The 7,255-nt window shown below is 36.8% G+C and overlaps 1 pseudogene; it reads left to right on the forward strand.

Annotated features, from left to right (window-relative positions):
- The first annotated feature begins 1,992 nt into the window (after positions 1 to 1,992).
- Positions 1,993 to 6,875, forward strand: LOC121789945 (annotated as a pseudogene).
- Positions 6,876 to 7,255: the final 380 nt, after the last annotated feature.

Here is a 7,255-nt window from a genome sequence, read left to right on the forward strand (position 1 = left end):
TGTGCACCTCACATGAGAATTTTTTAATAATAAAAAAAAATTTATTTTTTATTGTCATGTGAGGTGCACAGCAGTGCTGTGCACCGTAGGTGATCCAAATCCGAGAGGATTGTGATGGTTGAAAAGTGCTCTAGTATAGAAAAACCAAGAGGGAGAAATTGAGAAGAGAGAGAAAATACAATATGCGCTCAAACTCCCTCAACATATCATTTCTCTGGAACAGAGATATGTAAATTCAATAGTTTATGTGTACATTTTAAAATTGGTATACAAAATGATATGATTATGAAAATTTAGGATTTTTCCAGTAAAATTTGATTCCGCTCCGATTATATTAAATAGTACTCCTAGTATTATAAATTTTTACTAATTAAATCCTGATTCATTTTTCCATTCGAAAGAAAAAAACAACAGTCTTGCAGTTTATCATCTCTCCTTTGTTCTAATTTGATGATAGATTAAGAGTGTCCACGGTGGGGGAGCCGCTGCCCGCGGCTCGGTGCGCAGCCCCCTACTGCCAGAGAGCCGAGAGACGTGGCTGAGGGCCGAGAGCCGAGAGAGAGCCGCGGCCCTCCACTGTAGCGGGCCACGTTTCGCGGCTGGGCCGCAATATAATTTTTTTTTATTTTCGAAAATTATTTTATAAATATTACTTCCATTTAAATTTTTTTCCACTCCATTTTACACTTCCAATCCCCAATTCAAACACCACTCTTTCCAAACTTTCCAATCTAGAAAACTTTCGTTGTATAATTTTCCTATTTCGGGTTTATATGCGGAACCAAATATCGCATACATCACTGCAGGCTGATATGGTTGAAGTGGTCTGGAACCGTAGAAGAAGCGCCGCAGAGTGATATGGGTTTTCGGGTTGTTGTTTTTAAACTAGAAAACTTTCATTGTATAATTTTCCTATTTTAATATAATACAACGAAGTTCTTGTTAAATTTTTTTTAGGTTATGATTTTTTTTATTCCAAATTATTTTATTTTAATTAAAATAAAAATATAATAAATTGTAGTCTAATAAAATTCATTGAACTTAAATTAAAAATATCATTTAAAAAGGCAATCAAATTATTATTTTTTTAGAGAGCCACATTTCGTGCCCCTCTTTGTTTTTGTTTAGTTTTGTTAATTTACCATTGCGGAGATCCACAAGAGAGCCACAAATGGTGGCCGGGCCAACTTTAGTGGCCTTCAAGGGCCACCATTGTGGACACTCTAAGATTTCCACACTGAAATAGACAACCAAAACAACATTACATTTTAGATAACAAAACTGACTTTCATATTATGCTAAATTAAATAATCTTATTTTTTAAAATTATATTTTATATTAAAAAAATACTAATAAAATAGAAGGGAACCAAGCCGCTCATTAGAACATGTTTGCTTTTCTCAAAGTGCCTTATACGTGACAAACGTTTAACTTCTTACTTTGCTTTCTCAAACAACCCTATACATTCTGCATATGAGGCCTTACTATTTGTCGCCGGTTGTCTCTAGAATAACAGAGTCAATAATTGAAAAGGGAGAATACCCTTTAACAATGTCAATAGAGGAGGTTGTAAGAATAAATTTGTTTGTCTAACTTGACATCTGTTCACGGAGCAGATATGTATCACATTAGTTTTTGCCGACATGGAAACTGCGAATTACAACATTTAATGTGTGGGACGTTGACGGTTCAACCGGCCACACAAAAATGGTGAAGTACAAGCCAAATAGAAGAAATCAAGAAATATCATCACCTTATTGAACAAACTAAACGGCTCAAAGAAAATACATCAAATAAAATTATTTTATTCAACATAACACCATGTTATGCTACTTGCAATATGAGGTCATTTTGATTAACATTCCAAAGTGAGATACGCAATAATACATAACTAATATTTATATATATTTGGATTATTTTATGTGGATGTATATACACGACAGAAGTACTATAGAAAAGAGAAATCGAAATTAGTAAGTCAAAGTAAATTAGATTAAATTCAGAGGAAAAAAAAATGCTTTCCCACATTTCGGCATCACTCTCTCACACCTCTTCTCTCACCGCCACCACTGCCTTCTCCCTCCGCCCCTCTCTCACATCGAGATTCCGCTTCCACCCTATCAATTATCGGAAGCTCCGCTTCTCCTCCGCCGCCTCAATGGACAGAACTTCTACCCCTGCCTCCGTCGATTCTATTTCGGAAGATTTGAAAAATCAAAGATTGGAAAAAGATAATCATGTTGTCGATGGCGTTAGAAATGCTGCGAATTCCGATAATATCACTCCAAATAGGGTTAATTTGAAGCTGGAGGAGCTCAAGTGGGACCACTCATTTGTTCGTGAACTGCCCGGAGATCCCAGGACCGATTCAATTCCGCGAGAGGTTTGATTTCTTTCGATTTATTGGCATCATACTGCTCTGAATTTGTTATCTTTGCGGTAAATTTTAATTTCGTGGTGTGGTTTGCTTGAATCAGGAGCTCTTACATTTCTTATCTTCGTAGTTGGTTACAGGGGAAGTCTAGTTTATTGAATTGGATTTATTAATAGGCAAGCTGAGCTAAGTGTATCTGGATAAATAGTTTAGCTAAACTCTCAATCTGAAAAATATATTTTGTTTTTGATTTCTAAACTTTTCAATTGATCGGGGATTAGAGGCCGGGCTGTTTTATGGTAAAGGATATGTTTTTTTCTAAAAATAGTTTTTATAATTTGAAGGTTTAACTTATTCTATCAGAGTTTGGTTGATAAGTTTAATTCGGTGACTGAAGTTTAGACACGACATTGGTAGGACTTGAATATCAGCATGATTTGGAGATGATATGTGAGAACCATTTACCATGTCTTGCAGTGAGATATTACCTAGTATTTGTTCCATGAGACATTGTCCCATGCTTTTAGATCATTAAGAAGTCCTTTGTCAGCTAATGTCATTGGGATTAAAGTGCTTTGCATATCCATTCAGTTTGCTAGCAATTACTGGATGTATATCTTACGCTGCAACATGCCCTTTATCTGATATTTCCAGGTTTTGCATTCCTGTTACACAAGAGTATCACCATCTGCTGAGGTGGATAATCCTCAGCTTGTCGCATGGTCTGATTCAGTTGCAGAGTTACTTGATTTGGATGCAAGAGAGTAAGTTTAATTTTATGCAGTGATTCCTGGCTTCATTGGTTATTTCTACGCATCCGGTAAAAATTTATGCATATTCACAGCAGATAGTTGGTATTTTGTGGCTAATTTGTTTAATCTCAGATTTGAAAGGCCTGATTTTCCTCAAATATTTTCTGGGGCGTCGCCTTTATCTGGAGGGTGAGTTTCCGTGATTCTCCTTTTCTTTTCATTATAACCCTCTTTTTTTGTTTCTCACTCTGCCTCTAATTTCTCTTTATCCGTAACTTTTATATAGGATGTCTTATGCTCAGTGCTATGGAGGACATCAGTTTGGCATGTGGGCAGGCCAGTTGGGCGATGGTAGGGCAATTACGCTGGGAGAACTTGTTAATTCCAGTGGTCACAGGTGGGAATTGCAGCTTAAGGGTGCTGGGAAGACACCATACAGTCGATTTGCTGATGGCCTTGCAGTTCTACGCAGTAGTATACGAGAGTTTCTCTGCAGTGAGGCAATGCACTTTCTAGGAATCCCAACAACGCGCGCACTATGCCTAGTGACTACTGGAAAATATGTTACCCGCGACATGTTTTATGAGTACGTCTCTTTAATAGTATTTGCTAAACATACTCAATTGGTGATGTATCTTCTTTCAGTCAAATAAGAGTATCATTATATCTAGGCCTATAAATATAATGGATTTTCCTAATTATCCATGCATGATCCATGTCATCATTCAAAAGATTTCAGTTTTATCTTTGTTCTTTCACTTTCAATTACTTATTTAGCTGGTTAGCTACAAATTTCATAGTTGACAACCATTGGTTCATTTTATTGCAGTGGCAACCCAAAAGATGAACCTGGTGCAGTTGTTTGCCGAGTTGCTCCATCCTTTCTTCGTTTTGGTTCATACCAAATCCATGCTTCAAGAGGAAAGGAGGATCTTGGCCTTGTTCGCACTTTGGCTGACTATACCATTAGGCATCACTTCCCCATTTAGAGAATCTCAGTAAAAGTGAGAGTTTATCTTTCAGTACTGGTGAAGGAGATGATTCAGTGGTTGATTTAACTTCTAACAAATATGCTGGTATGTTACTATGTTTTAAATTTGAGGATTTGCTAGTCATACTCTGTGCGCTTGGTATTCATCCAATATTGTTCTAGTCATCCCTGTAAGATCTTCACCTATACACTTTTATATAACAGGTGTATATAAACTTATAGTCATAGTTCATGGATCTCATTAGACCTGAAGAACAACTTTGTGGATATCTTTCTGAGCTGATACTCTAATGGGGTAGTGTAGCGTTAATCTTTTTTACTGTCCACACCTAATCATTGTGGTTATATCAGTATATATTCCTCACCACACATAAATGCTCGCTGCCTATAAACCTAAGAATGTGACCATGCTACTGGGATTAATATGAACTACATACGCATCATTAGTACATTGCTTTTTCCTATTTCTCCTAAATCAGGGTTTTATGGTGTTTGTGGATCATCAAACTAGTGAATGGTGTGTGTAGTTGTTGTTGATGGGCAATGATATGTACTGTGGTCAAGTCGGTCATTTTCATCACCAAGAATTATCTCTCATTTATTAATTTATGTTCTAAAGACTCTTTTAAGTATGGAGGACATCGCTTTGTTTACGTAGTTACTTTGGTTTCAAATGAACAATGATCTCTTTTTTATGGAAAGAAGATGAAGATAGATGATGTGTGGAGCTGAATGAATCGATTTTCCTATCCATTTTTTCTGTCCAGTGTGTTAACTTATATGCTTACATCTAAATAGATCCTATGGGTAGTTTCTGCTATTTGATTTCATTATTGGCTGAAAGCTTATCATCTATCTCCTTTCACCGTTCCATGTCTTATTTTGTTGTATTGCAATGGATGAATATCAGCTTGGGCCGTGGAAGTTGCAGAGCGCACTGCTTCTTTAATTGCAAAATGGCAGGGCGTTGGCTTTACCCATGGAGTGCTAAACACGGACAACATGAGTGCATTGGGACTCACCATTGATTATGGTCCTTTTGGTTTCTTGGACGCATTTGACCCTAGTTACACCCCAAACACTACTGATCTTCCCGGAAGAAGGTACTGCTTCGCAAATCAACCTGATATTGGTCTATGGAATATTGCGCAATTTGCCACAACTCTGTCTGCCGCCCAGTTATAAATGAGAAGGAATCAAACTATGCTATGGAAAGGTAATATTAATGCTCCTCCTTCCCCTTTGTACTTTTTCAGCATGATTTTCATGACCTTTTTTTTAAAAAAAAATTTAGGTATGGAACGAAGTTTATGGATGATTATCAAGCCATAATGACCAAAAAACTTGGTCTATCCAAGTACAATAAGCAGTTGATCAGTGATCTTCTTAAAAACATGGCTGTTGATAAAGTTGACTACACAAACTTCTTTCGGTTGCTTTCAAATGTCAAAGCTGATCTTACTATTCAAGACGATGAACTATTGGTTACTCTTAAAGCTGTTCTGTTGGACATTGGCAAAGAGCGCAAAGATGCATGGACTAGCTGGGTGAAGTCCTATATACAAGAGGTATGCCATAAGTATTTAGGGTTTTCTTCTTTCCTCTCTTTTGTCATGCTGGATATAGATATGCACAAGACAATATATTCAGAAGAGGATAATAAGAGAAGTGTGATGTGCATGAAATGTGTTTGCATCAGTTTTTGGATTATTTTCGTGGACTTAATTTAATGAATAATTTTCGTGTTCCTGCTGCCATAGCTTATCCCTACTGAAAAGTAGTACTCTTTTCCATAGGCACGTGATATCTGTGAACTTAGTTTATATGTGGCTTGCATGAAGCCTAACAACAAACCATAGGTGTCACCGTGTCAGAGCTAAGCTCAAGGTAAAGAATGGTTGGGTGACCATGCAACATTTTTTTTTGGGGTGGGGTGGGGGGATAGAGTTGTTCTCCAAACTTAGCTATGTTGCAAAATCTTTAGCATCAAAATGAAGGTAGAGGGCCTCAAAAGAATGATGAGGCTGAACAAGTTTGATTTTCCTAGTTTTTTTATGGGAGTATTTGTTGAGCATGCAGCCAGAGTCTGAGCTCATTATATATGCAATATCTTGATAAACTGTCGTTGATCAAGATGCAATGTACATGCCCTGTTTGTAGCAATGTGAATTGTAACTATCTAAAAAGGAATCAGTTCTCCATTTAATGATGTATTAATTCTTCTCTTTTTTTGGTGTCTGCTTAGCTTTCTGCTAGTGGAATTTCTGATGAAGAGAGGAAAAAATCCATGGACTCAGTAAATCCCAGATACATCCTCAGAAACTATTTATGCCAAAGTGCCATCGATGCAGCAGAACAAGGTGATTTTGAAGAGGTACGACGGGTACTGAAGGTCATGTCAAGGCCATATGATGAGCAACCGGGGATGGAAAAATATGCTCGATTACCTCCTGCCTGGGCTTATCGTCCTGGCGTGTGCATGCTTTCTTGCTCTTCTTGATCAATACAACTACACAGAAGGAGATCAGAAATAGAGATACAATGTTGTACATACAAAGCATGTATGCTATTTTTGTTGTGTACTGAGCATTTACAAGTGCAGATGGGGTGTCATATCATACAAACGCTATTGTATTTTTGTAATGCGAGTTACTTGTAAGAAATTTCATACTGTTTGCAGCTAGATATTTAAGAGGGTGTTTCACTAAGCTTATAAGCTTATTTTAGATATTATGTACGATGTTTTGAGAGCTTACAATAGTTAATGTCTTGAGCGCCCGAAAGTCCCTAACCCGTGTTGATTGTTTTCTATGATTGTTTCGATGCATCTCTAGCAAAACTATATTCGTCAAACAAATTTACATATGAATGTAACACGCTTCCTCAGTCCACAAAAAAATACCACATTATTGACAACATGAATTTTAATAAAATGATCGTTAACATATGAGTGGAGTAAATACGGGTTTCATTCACCACTTCAAATGTGTGGATTCTCATGAGAAATTGATATGTGATAGTAACACATAAGATCAAAGATAACTAATAACCTTTTATGAAGAGAAATTCATATTCTTTCTAAAACTATTGTTGGACCCAAATAAGGTGTATTTTACTGACAATAGTTGAAAAAGGAGG

Source organism: Salvia splendens, unplaced genomic scaffold (genome assembly GCF_004379255.2).
Source record: "Salvia splendens isolate huo1 unplaced genomic scaffold, SspV2 ctg37, whole genome shotgun sequence".
Taxonomy (NCBI): domain Eukaryota; kingdom Viridiplantae; phylum Streptophyta; class Magnoliopsida; order Lamiales; family Lamiaceae; genus Salvia; species Salvia splendens.